Below are 12,500 nucleotides of genomic sequence, written 5' to 3'. Positions count from 1 at the left end.
TTTCGCCAACTCGTGCGGGAGACTTTTTCCGCTTCGCGGCAAGTCGTCGCGCCGTGCTCTCCGCATCAACCGCGTACGCAGCGAACCGCAAACGTCGGGCGCAGCCTCCTCACCTCCCTGCGCTTTGCGCGCGAACGTTCCCTGTTCGCGCGGCAAAGCCTGGAGGAGGCACGGCCCCGCAGCGTGTTCGAGCGCCCGGTCTACGGGACACCCTGCTTACTTCGAGGGCAACAAGCGCAACGCAAGGCTGCGATCTCGCGCACTTTGCGCACGGCTGGAGAAGCTTTGCTGGCCGGCTTTCGCTCCTCGTGTTTACCGTGCGTTAAAGTTGCGCGTCCGTGGCTCTCGCAGCTCTTGCGCGCCCGGTCGCAGAGAGGAGTACGCAACCTCGACCGCACTTTCCCTGCAGGCTTCCTTCCGACTCGAAGTCCTGCGGCGGTCTCAACGAGGTGCCACATCCTCAATGCAGTCGGTCGCCCCCGTTTCGGTTGGGCTCTGGCACGACGGTCGCCACCGTCTCGCCCTTGAGTGGCCGCTGTTGGCGCTCGCTGTGAGGTGTTCAGCGTGCTGTCCGTGTTGCCGACGCGGTCAAAACGAGTCGACGGCTCACGTTCCCTTGTGCGCCGAAGGCTCTCTTGATATGTGATCCGACCCTCAGACAGACGAAGCCAAGGGAAGACCCAAGGCCGCAATGTGCGTTCAAAGAATCAGTGCTCAGTGTGTCCTGCAATTCACACCAAGTCTCGCAGCTGGCTGCGTTCTTCATCGACCCGAGAACCGAGTGATCCACCGCTTAGAGTCGTGAAAAAGTGTTTGTTCAATTCCGTACAGTCAAAACCAAACGTTTCTGGCACTCGGCCAAACAGTGGCCAAGAAGGGCGCTTTTCAGCGCACGCTTGGACTCCAAAACTCTGCCGCGCCTTTTTCGGCTGCCGCAAATCGAGCAAACGGTGTGTTTCGGACGGCGTTTCGCTTCCGCTACTTGCGAGTGCTTTCGTGGTCCACCCCTCTATAAATACTCGGGAGGCGTCGAAGCCGGTTCTCCAAGCCGGACCCGTAGGTATCGTTGTGTGCTCGCTCTCATTGGCCCGCCTAACCAGAAAATGCCTGCGGTACACCCATTTGGATAAGAGTGCACGCAGATGCGGGCCTCGACGGCTACACATTTCCTCGGGCGGCCGCCTCCCGGCCTCCGTGGAGCGCGGGATGCACGGTCCCATCGACAAGCCTCTCCCGTTTTTACCGTGGCGTCGCGGTTCACCACGGCGGGCGGGTCGGTCTCCTCCGCATAAAAAGGGGGACCCCCGCTTTTTGTTCCACGAAATCGCACAAGCTTTTTTCGCATCCACGGTTTGCCACCGCACACCAAAATGCCGATCCGGCTGCCTACTTTAGCCAACAGGTGGAGCCAGGCGCGCCGTACTTGCGCGGCACTTCCCACGTCCACCGAAGTCGGTGCCAAGGACCACTTTCGGCGCCGGAGCCGCGTACGAGCCTACTCGAGGCGGAAGAACGAAGCCGGCAAGGGCCTGGCCGCAAGTGCGTTCAATTGTCGGGACGTCCAAGTCCCTCGTTCTTCCGTGCTTCCTCTTTCGGCAAGTCGTTGCGGCACCTTCCCAAAGCGCGCAGACCCGCTAATCGCGACGAGCGCGACGTGGCCGTGCCGCCTTTCCCTCGGCAGCAAGCAAAACGCCTGGCAACGTCGACGCTCCCCTAACCGCGATCTCGCACCGTGTTTCGTGTGGCGAATTCAAAAGCCGGCCGGCGCTGCTGCAACCATTACGGTCGGTACGCATACGCCGCGGAGGGCGGGACGGTCATCGGAGCGTGCGGTTCCTCCATCGAGTACTGCGCACCTCGGCCGTCGCATCGCCGTGCCATGACCGGCCGCGCGTCAACGCGAACCGGTGCCAGCGAGATCCCTCGCCTGCAAGAACCGACCGGCAGCCTCCGTCACCCGAGGACGCGGAGGCGCTTGCCGCGGACGGCGGGACGGTATGCACTGGTGCACAGCGGACCCGTCACATCGCCAGTTCCTTGACCGACCGCCGACGCTTGTGCCGTTCCTCTCGTACTTGGCAGTCGCCGCGCGATTGTCGGGTCTCGTTCTTGCACGCTCGAACGGTCGGGAGGGCACTCGGCTGGCGTTTCGGGAACGCGCAGCCTCGCCTTCTACCGACGTAACCACGACTCGCCGTTCGCGCTCCGCCGCTCCTGTTTACAGTACTAGGCGGTCCCGCAGCGGTCGGGTCGCGCATTTCGAGCGCTTCGAGCCACGGTGCAGTGGCGGGTCGAAAGCCGACCTATGAGTGCGTTGCGCCGTTTGTACCCGCGTCCGCCACCTGGCCGACCGTCCAAGGTCGCGGTGTTGGCGTCCGCTGGGCGCAACAATTTGTCACGGGGTGCCGCTCCACATTCAGGCAGCCCCGTGGGGAAAAGCCGACCCCGCGTCCAAACGGGGTCAGCGGCAGAAAGTGTCGGGCGCAGACGCAGCTGAGGCGCTCACCCTTCACAATCCGTTAATGATCCTTCCGCAGGTTCACCTACGGAAACCTTGTTACGACTTTTACTTCCTCTAAATGATCAAGTTTGGTCATCTTTCCAACAGACCGGCGCAACCGAAAGGCCGCGCCGGACATCGGTCCGAAGACCTCACTAAATCATTCAATCGGTAGTAGCGACGGGCGGTGTGTACAAAGGGCAGGGACGTAATCAACGCGAGCTTATGACTCGCGCTTACTGGGAATTCCTCGTTCAAGGGGAACAATTGCAAGCCCCTATCCCAATCACGAAAGAAGTTCCACGGGTTACCCAGTCTTTTCAGACAGGGATAAAGACACGCTGCTTCCTTCAGTGTAGCGCGCGTGCGGCCCCGGACATCTAAGGGCATCACAGACCTGTTATTGCTCTGTTTCGTGCGGCTAGGAGCCGCTTGTCCCTCTAAGAAGGTTGTAAGGTGCTGGGAACCCCGCACCTATTTAATAGGCTAGAGTCTCGTTCGTTATCGGAATTAACCAGACAAATCGCTCCACCAACTAAGAACGGCCATGCACCACCATCCACCGAATCAAGAAAGAGCTCTCAATCTGTCAATCCTCCCAGTGTCCGGGCCGGGTAAGTTTTCCCGTGTTGAGTCAAATTAAGCCGCAGGCTCCACTCCTGGTGGTGCCCTTCCGTCAATTCCTTTAAGTTTCAGCTTTGCAACCATACTTCCCCCGGAACCCAAATACTTTGGTTTCCCGGAAGCTGCCCGCCGAGTCATTTGAGTAACTCAGGCGGATCGCTGGTTGGCATCGTTTATGGTCAGAACTAGGGCGGTATCTGATCGCCTTCGAACCTCTGACTTTCGTTCTTGATCAATGAAAACATTCTTGGCAAATGCTTTCGCAGTAGTTCGTCTTGCGACGGTCCAAGAATTTCACCTCTAGCGCCGCAATACGAATGCCCCCGTCCGTCCCTCTTAATCATTACCTCGTATTCCAAAAACCAACAGAACAGAAACGAGGTCTTGTTCTATTATTCCATGCAAGTTTATTCAGGCGACTCGCCTGCGTTGAGCACTCTAATTTTTTCAAAGTAAAAGCACCGGCCATCTCGAGGCACACAATGAAGTGCACCAAGAAAGAACCGGCATGATGTTCAGTCCGAGCCGTCGCATCGGGTAGATGCACTACTCGTCTGGAACTGAGATCCAACTACGAGCTTTTTAACCGCAGCAGCTTTAGTATACGCTATTGGAGCTGGAATTACCGCGGCTGCTGGCACCAGACTTGCCCTCCAATTGATCCTCGTTAAAGGATTTAGAGTGTACTCATTTCAATTACGGGGCCTCAAAAGAGTCCCGTATTGTTATTTTTCGTCACTACCTCCCCGTGCCGGGAGTGGGTAATTTGCGCGCCTGCTGCCTTCCTTGGATGTGGTAGCCGTTTCTCAGGCTCCCTCTCCGGAATCGAACCCTGATTCTCCGTTACCCGTAACAACCATGGTAAGCAAGTAACCTACCATCGAAAGTTGATAAGGCAGACACTTGAAAGAAACGTCGCCGGCTCGTGGCCATGCGATCAGCACAAAGTTATCCAGAGTCACCACACAATACGGGCCGAAACCCGATCGATCTTGGTCTAATAAAAGCACCCGTTACCCAAAGGGCTCCAGGCTCACTGCATGTATTAGCTCTAGAATTGCCACAGTTATCCAAGTAGGAAGAAACGATCTAAGGAACCATAACTGATTTAATGAGCCATTCGCGGTTTCGCCTTATTTCGGCATGTACTTAGACATGCATGGCTTAATTTTTGAGACAAGCATATGATTACTGGCAGGATCAACCAGGTAATCGTTCGACTGCGCGTCCGTCCTCGCCCTCGGCGGGCCGGACGCAGTCTGTGTGCGGCGGAGGCCACCTTTAGGCGCCCCAACACGCTTATTTTGCACTCCGAGATGACGGCGTTCGAGCTCGCTACGGCACAACCTTCCCGAAAGACGAGTGGGAGCCGTGCGGCAAGAAGCACGTTCATGCTCGCTCTTTTTCGTTGCATCGACTCGGTCGCGCCGTGCGGGTTGCCCAAGCCCGCTGCACTGTCGGTGGACCGGCCGGAACTAGCAACGGAGCCGAGACTGCAAAGCCGCCAGACGACGGGTCACGCCCGCGTCTTCGGCGCTTTCGCATCTGAATCGCCCGAGGACGACACGGAACACACCTCGATATCGTGGTAAAACGGCACCGTCCGACAACCAGCCCCTAACGCATCAAGCGGATGAGGCTGCAGACGACTGCCGTGGATTCCCCTGGAGCAGACCCGAGGACACGCTTGACGAGGCCGAAGCCCGCCGCATATCAGACACCCGGTCGCTTTCGCGTACGCCGCTCACGAGAACCCCCACATAATAGCAGCGATAAGTACCCAGACCTCCTTGGGCCCTAATACGAGCGTACTCGAGAAAATTTCACCGCGGGTGTGCCCCGAAACGTGTGGCATGTTGAGCGTGCCACAAGTCTACGTCGCTCTCAAACCCGCCGAGGTCGTAGAATTTGCGACCCTACTCACGAAATTCCCACCGAGGATACGGCCGCAAACGTACCGCACCTTGGGTAGGCCACGAGTTTGTGCAACACTACGCTGACGGCACAGCACCGAGGTCGTGCGCGCACGCACGGGAAAATTCCGCCGCGGTTTCTGCCGAAAACGTGAGGCACCACGACTCTCCGCAAGTTCGCGTCGACTGCGAAAGACCGAAGTCGTGAACGACGTGTCCGCTACTCGCCGCCGACACGCTGGACACCAAACGTACAACGACTCGACGGCGTCGTAGAGGCCCACGACGCGGTTTTCCTTAACGACGTCTCGGCGTGGCACCGACAGGTTAGAACGGCCGACCAACGTTCCCTGTCCGCCGTTCGGCTCAGTCGAAGGGCTCGGCGACTTCGGCAACGCTGCGAAGCCGCACGGTGACGCACGCCATGTCCCCATTTTTTTTTTTCTTTCTGCGTCTGCCGGGGTGCCCCTATAATAGCAGCGATAAGCACCCAGACCGCCGTGGGTCGCTCGCCCCGGCTGACGTGGTTTTTCGTACTCCTGCGGCGGTCGCCGTCAAGCACGTCCAAATACGCTACTTTCGTGGGCGCATTCACGCTCTTTCGCTTCGCCGGAGTGCCAGCACTCACTCTGCCAAAAACGGCGAACATCCGAGCGGCGGTTCCCACTTTTGCGTCGGCGTCGCAAACCCCGCCCCGGCAGACGAGGTTTGCCGTACTCGTGCGACGGTGGCCGGCGGGCACGTCGAAAGACGCCGATATCGTGCGCGAATTGGCGCACCTTGGCTTCACCGGAGTGCCGCCACTGACTCCTCCAAAAACGGCGAAGATCCGAGCGGCGCTTCCCACTTTCGCATCGGCGTCCCGAACTCCGCCCCGGCTGACGCGGTTTACCGTACTCGTGCGACGGTCGCCGGCGAGCACGTGGAAAGACGCCGATATCGTGCCCGAATCGGCTCCGTTCGGCTTCGCCGGAGTGCCAGCACTGGCTCGGCGAAAGACGACGAACATCCGAGCGACGGTTCTCACTATTGCGTACGCGTCGCAAACCCCGCCCCGGCAGACGCACTTTGCCGTACTCGTGCGACGGTCGCCGGCGAGCACGTAGAAAGACGCCGATATCGTGCCGGAATCGGCCCCGTTTGGCTTCGCCGGAGTGCCAGCACTCACTCGGCCACAAACGGCGAACATCCGAGCGGCGGTTCCCACTTAGCCGTCGGCGTCCCGAACTCCGCCCCGGCAGACGCGGTTGCCGAGCTCGTGCGACTAGCGACCGCGAAGCCGTCTCGCGACGCCGCTTTCGTGCGCGGCTCCCACTGCGACCTGGGTCACCCGAGGTCGACGAGCAAAAAAGAATGTCGAAAAAAAATTTTTTTTTTTTTTTGCGTCTGCCGGGGTGCCCCTATAATAGCAGCGATAAGCACCCAGACCGCCATGGGTCGCTCGCCCCGGCTGACGTGGTTTTTCGTTTTCCTGCGGTGGTCGTCGTCAAGCACGTCCAAACACGCCACTTTCGTGGGCGCATTCGCGCTCTTTCGCTTCGCCGGAGTGCCAGCACTCACTCTGCCAAAAACGGCGAACATCCGAGCGGCGGTTCCCACTTTTGCGTCGGCGTCGCAAACCCCGCCCCGGCAGACGAGGTTTGCCGTACTCGTGCGACGGTGGCCGGCGGGCACGTCGAAAGACGCCGATATCGTGCGCGAATTGGCGCACCTTGGCTTCACCGGAGTGCCGCCACTGACTCCTCCAAAAACGGCGAAGATCCGAGCGGCGCTTCCCACTTTCGCATCGGCGTCCCGAACTCCGCCCCGGCTGACGCGGTTTACCGTACTCGTGCGACGGTCGCCGGCGAGCACGTGGAAAGACGCCGATATCGTGCCCGAATCGGCTCCGTTCGGCTTCGCCGGATTGCCAGCACTGGCTCGGCGAAAGACGACGAACATCCGAGCGACGGTTCTCACTATTGCGTACGCGTCGCAAACCCCGCCCCGGCAGACGCACTTTGCCGTACTCGTGCGACGGTCGCCGGCGAGCACGTAGAAAGACGCCGATATCGTGCCGGAATCGGCCCCGTTTGGCTTCGCCGGAGTGCCAGCACTCACTCGGCCACAAACGGCGAACATCCGAGCGGCGGTTCCCACTTAGCCGTCGGCGTCCCGAACTCCGCCCCGGCAGACGCGGTTGCCGAGCTCGTGCGACTAGCGACCGCGAAGCCGTCTCGCGACGCCGCTTTCGTGCGCGGCTCCCACTGCGACCTGGGTCACCCGAGGTCGACGAGCAAAAAAGAATGTCGAAAAAAAATTTTTTTTTTTTTTTGCGTCTGCCGGGGTGCCCCTATAATAGCAGCGATAAGCACCCAGACCGCCATGGGTCGCTCGCCCCGGCTGACGTGGTTTTTCGTTTTCCTGCGGTGGTCGTCGTCAAGCACGTCCAAACACGCCACTTTCGTGGGCGCATTCGCGCTCTTTCGCTTCGCCGGAGTGCCAGCACTCACTCTGCCAAAAACGGCGAACATCCTAGTGGCGGTTCCCACTTTTGCGTCGGCGTCGCCAACCCCGCCCCGGCATACGCGGTTTGCCGTACTCGTGCGGCGGTGGCCGGCGGGCACGTCGAAAGACACCGATATCGTGCGCGAGTCGATGCTTCTTGGTCTCGCAGGAGGGCCGCCACTCACTCCTGCAAAAACGGCGAAGATCCGAGCGGCGCTTCCCACTTTTTCGTCGGCGTCGCAAACCTCGCCCCGGCAGACGCGCTTTGCCGTACTCGTGCGACGGTCGCCGGCGAGCACGTCGAAATACGCCGATATCGTGCCCGAATCGGCCCCGTTTCGCTTCGCCGGAGTGCCAGCACTCGCTCGGCCAAAGACGACGAACATCCGAGCGACGGTTCCCACTATTGCGTACGCGTCGCGAACCCCGCCCCGGCAGACGCGGTTTGCCGTACTCGTGCGGCGGTGGCCGGCGGGCACGTCGAAAGACGCCGATATCGTGCACGAATTGGCGCTCCTTGGCTTCACCGGAGTGCCAGCACTCACTCGGCCAAAAACGGCGAACATCCGAGCAGCGGTACCCACTTAGCCGTCGGCATCCCGAACTCCGCGCCGGCTGACGCGGTTGCCGAGCTCGTGCGACTAGCGACCGCGAACGCGTCTCGCGACGCCGCTTTCGTGCGCGGCTCCCATTGCGACCTGGGTTACCCGAGCTCGACCAGCAAAAAAGAAGGTCGAAAATTTTTTTTTTTTTTTTCTGCGTCTGCCGGGGTGCCCCTATAATAGCAGCGATAAGCACCCAGACCGCCGTGTGTCGCTCGCCCCGGCTGACGTGGTTTTTCGTACTCCTGCAGCGGTCGCCGTCACGCACGTCCAAATACGCCACTTTCGTGGGCGCATTCGCGCTCTTTCGCGTCGCCGGAGTGCCAGCACTCACTCTGCCAAAAACGGCCAACATCCGAGCGGCGGTTCCCACTTTTGCGTCGGCGTCGTAAACCCCGCCCCGGCAGACGCGGTTTGCCCTACTCGTGCGACGGTCGCCGGCGAGCGCGTCGAAAGACGCCGATATCGTGCGCTAATTGGCGCTCCTTGGCTTCTCCGGAGTGCCGCCACTCACTCCTCCAAAAACGGCGAAGATCCGAGCGGCGTTCTCCACTTTCGCATCGGCGTCCCGAACTCCGCCCGGGCTGACGCGGTTTACCGTACTCGTGCGACGGTCGCCGGCGGGCACGTCGAAAGACGCCGATATCGTGCCGTAATCGGCCCCGTTTGGCTTCGCCCGAGTGCCAGCACTCACTCGGCCAAAAACGGCGAACATCCGAGCAGCGTTTCCCACTTTCGCATCGGCGTCCCGAAGCCCGCCCCGGCAGACGCGGTTTGCCCTACTCGAGCGACGGTCGCCGGCGATCACGTCGAAAGGCGCCGAATTCGTGCACGAATCGATGCTTCTTGGTCTCGCAGGAGGGCCGCCACTCACTCCTGCAAAAACGGCGAAGATCCGAGTTGCGCTTCCCACTTTTTCGTCGGCGTCCCGAACTACGCCCCGGCTGACGCGGTTTACCGTACTCGTGCGACGGTCGCCGGCGGGCACTTCAAAATACGCCGATTTCGTGGGCGCATTCACGCTGTTTCGCTTCCCCGGAGTGCCAACACTCACTCTGCCGAAAGCGGCGATCATCCGAGCGGCGGTTCCCACTTTTGCGTCGGCTTCGCAAACGGCGCCCCGGCAGACGCGCTCGTGCGACGTACTCGTGCGACGGTCGCCGGCGAGCACGTCGAAAGACGCCGATATCGTGCTCGAATCGACCCCGTTTCGCTTCGCCGGAGTGCTGCCAGTCACGGCGCAGAAAACGGCGAACAAGTGTTTTTTTTTTTTTTTCCTAGAATTTGTGTTATAGAAGGCACATTTGATATCGGACGATAATTTTCAACTTTATCACGCGCACCGATTTTCGTGTAGAGGTTTGCAAGTTTATGGGAATTTCTCCACTTGGAATAATGCGATTTAGTAGTACTACGAGAACTTCATGGATGTACTCAAGGGTACGGGGCAAGTCAGTTACGTCAACACCTGCAGATTTTTTACACTTCAAACTGAAAATTGTTGGTTGTGAGTCCTCGTGTGATATTAAAGGCCGATTCGCTAACACATAGAACAAAGAAAGAAAGGAAGAAAAAACGCCCGCGCTCGCTCAAGAAACCTGGGTTCGCAACAAGTGGCAACAACAAGCAACCGAGCGAGTGCGCCAAAACCCGTGGCGGCCGAACAAACGCGAAGTCCCAACCGCGTCAGCCGGGGCGGCACGGGACAGGAAAAATCACTTCAGCCGGGGCGGCGGGGCACCGAATAAACCTCGTCACCTCGTCGCAGGATAAAAGAGGAAACAAAAAGTCTAAACAGCGTCTGCTGGAGCGAATGCGTAATAAAACAACAACAACAACAAAAAAAAAAACACCCGCGCTCAAGAAGTCTGCAATCACCACAAAAGGCGACTGTGACCGAGCAGCGTCAGCCGGGGCCGTGCGGAAACGGAAAAACCGCGACTACCGGGGCGTCGAGGCACCGAAAAATCCACTTCAGCCGCGGCGAAAAAAAAAACAAAAAGAAAGACGGAGGGGGGGGGGGGGAACCACGTCTGCCGGGGCGAAGGAAAAAAAAAAAACGCGTCTGCCGGGGCGAGCCCGGGTGCGGCACCACCGGGAAAACTGTGGCAAACAGACATGGCGATCGAGTGAGTGGGCCGCCAGCCAGGCTCAGCCAAAAAGTGCAAAGTCCGAACTGCGTCAGCCGGGGCGGCAAAAACCACGTCAGCCGGGGCGGCGCAAAAAACCGCGTCTGCCGGGGCGGCACGAAACCGCGTCAGCCGGGGCGGCGCGAAAACTGCGTCAGCCGGGGCGAAAGAAAAAAAAAAAAAAAAACGCGTCTGCCGGGGCGAGCCCGGGTGCGGCACCACCTGGAAAACTGTGGCAAACAGACATGGCGATCGAGTGAGTGGGCCGCCAGCCAGGCACAGCCGAAAAGTGCAAAGTCCGAACCGTGTCAGCCGGGGCGGCAAAAAACCGCGTCAGCCGGGGCGGCGCAAAAAACCGCGTCTGCCGGGGCGGCACGAAACCGCGTCAGCCGGGGCGGCGCGAAAACTGCGTCAGCCGGGGCGAGCCCGGGTGCGGCACCACCGGGAAAACTGTGGCAAACAGACATGGCGATCGAGTGAGTGGGCCGCCAGCCAGGCTCAGCCAAAAAGTGCCAAGTCCGAACTGCGTCAGCCGGGGCGGCAAAAAACCGCGTCAGCCGGGGCGGCGCAAAAAACCGCGTCTGCCGGGGCGGTGCGAAAACCGCGTCTGCCGGGGCGGCGCGAAAACTGCGTCAGCCGGGGCGAAAGAAAAAAAAAAACGCGTCTGCCGGGGCGAGCCCGGGTGCGGCACCACCGGGAAAACTGTGGCAAACAGACATGGCGATCGAGTGAGTGGGCCGCCAGCAAGGCTCAGCCAAAAAGTGCTAAGTCCGAACTGCGTCAGCTGGGGCGGCAAAAAACCGCGTCTGCCGGGGCGGCACGAAACCGCGTCAGCCGGGGCGGCGCGAAAACCGCGTCTGCCGGGGCGGCACGAAACCGCGTCAGCCGGGGCGGCGCGAAAACTGCGTCAGCCGGGGCGAGCCCGGGTGCGGCACCACCGGGAAAACTGTGGCAAACAGACATGGCGATCGAGTGAGTGGGCCGCCAGCCAGGCACAGCCGAAAAGTGCTAAGTCCGAACTGCGTCAGCCGGGGCGGCAAAAACCGCGTCAGCCGGGGCGGCGCGAAAACCGCGTCTGCCGGGGCGGCACGAAACCGCGTCAGCCGGGGCGGCGCGAAAACTGCGTCAGCCGGGGCGAGCCCGGGTGCGGCACCACCGGGAAAACTGTGGCTAACAGACATGGCGATCGAGTGAGTGGGCCACCAGCCAGGCTCAGCCAAAAAATGCTAAGTCCGAACTGCGTCAGCCGGGGCGGCAAAAACCGCGTCAGCCGGGGCGGCGCAAAAAACCGCGTCTGCCGGGGCGGCACGAAACCGCGTCAGCCGGGGCGGCGCGAAAACTGCGTCAGCCGGGGCGAAAGAAAAAAAAAAAAACGCGTCTGCCGGGGCGAGCCCGGGTGCGGCACCACCGGGAAAACTGTGGCAAACAGACATGGCGATCGAGTGAGTGGGCCGCCAGCCAGGCACAGCCGAAAAGTGCCAAGTCCGAACTGCGTCAGCCGGGGCGGCAAAAAACCGCGTCAGCCGGGGCGGCGCAAAAAACCGCGTCTGCCGGGGCGGCACGAAACCGCGTCAGCCGGGGCGGCGCGAAAACTGCGTCAGCCGGGGCGAGCCCGGGTGCGGCACCACCGGGAAAACTGTGGCAAACAGACATGGCGATCGAGTGAGTGGGCCGCCAGCCAGGCTCAGCCAAAAAGTGCCAAGTCCGAACTGCGTCAGCCGGGGCGGCAAAAAACCGCGTCAGCCGGGGCGGCGCAAAAAACCGCGTCTGCCGGGGCGGCGCGAAAACCGCGTCTGCCGGGGCGGCGCGAAAACTGCGTCAGCCGGGGCGAAAGAAAAAAAAAACGCGTCTGCCGGGGCGAGCCCGGGTGCGGCACCACCGGGAAAACTGTGGCAAACAGACATGGCGATCGAGTGAGTGGGCCGCCAGCAAGGCTCAGCCAAAAAGTGCCAAGTCCGAACTGCGTCAGCCGGGGCGGCAAAAAACCGCGTCTGCCGGGGCGGCACGAAACCGCGTCAGCCGGGGCGGCGCGAAAACCGCGTCTGCCGGGGCGGCACGAAACCGCGTCAGCCGGGGCGGCGCGAAAACTGCGTCAGCCGGGGCGAGCCCGGGTGCGGCACCACCGGGAAAACTGTGGCAAACAGACATGGCGATCGAGTGAGTGGGCCGCCAGCCAGGCACAGCCGAAAAGTGCTAAGTCCGAACTGCGTCAGCCGGGGCGGCAAAAACCGCGTCAGCCGGGGCG

The 12,500-nt window shown here is 60.9% G+C and overlaps 2 non-coding genes across 2 annotated transcripts; both read right to left on the bottom strand.

Annotated features, from left to right (window-relative positions):
• Positions 1-648: 648 nt before the first annotated feature.
• On the bottom strand, positions 649-801 carry LOC142791238 (5.8S ribosomal RNA). The gene has a single exon (XR_012890097.1). It is a non-coding gene; the product is annotated as a 5.8S ribosomal RNA (ribosomal RNA).
• A 1,719-nt stretch (positions 802-2,520) lies between these two features.
• LOC142791301 (small subunit ribosomal RNA) lies at positions 2,521-4,335 on the bottom strand. The gene has a single exon (XR_012890149.1). It is a non-coding gene; the product is annotated as a small subunit ribosomal RNA (ribosomal RNA).
• Between the last annotated feature and the right edge of the window lie 8,165 nt (positions 4,336-12,500).

The sequence above is a fragment of the Rhipicephalus microplus genome, unplaced genomic scaffold, assembly GCF_043290135.1.
Source record: "Rhipicephalus microplus isolate Deutch F79 unplaced genomic scaffold, USDA_Rmic scaffold_156, whole genome shotgun sequence".
Classification (NCBI taxonomy): Eukaryota; Metazoa; Arthropoda; class Arachnida; order Ixodida; family Ixodidae; genus Rhipicephalus; species Rhipicephalus microplus.
Note: the sequence above shows the minus strand (reverse complement) of the source record. Positions and strands in the feature narration are given on the sequence as shown.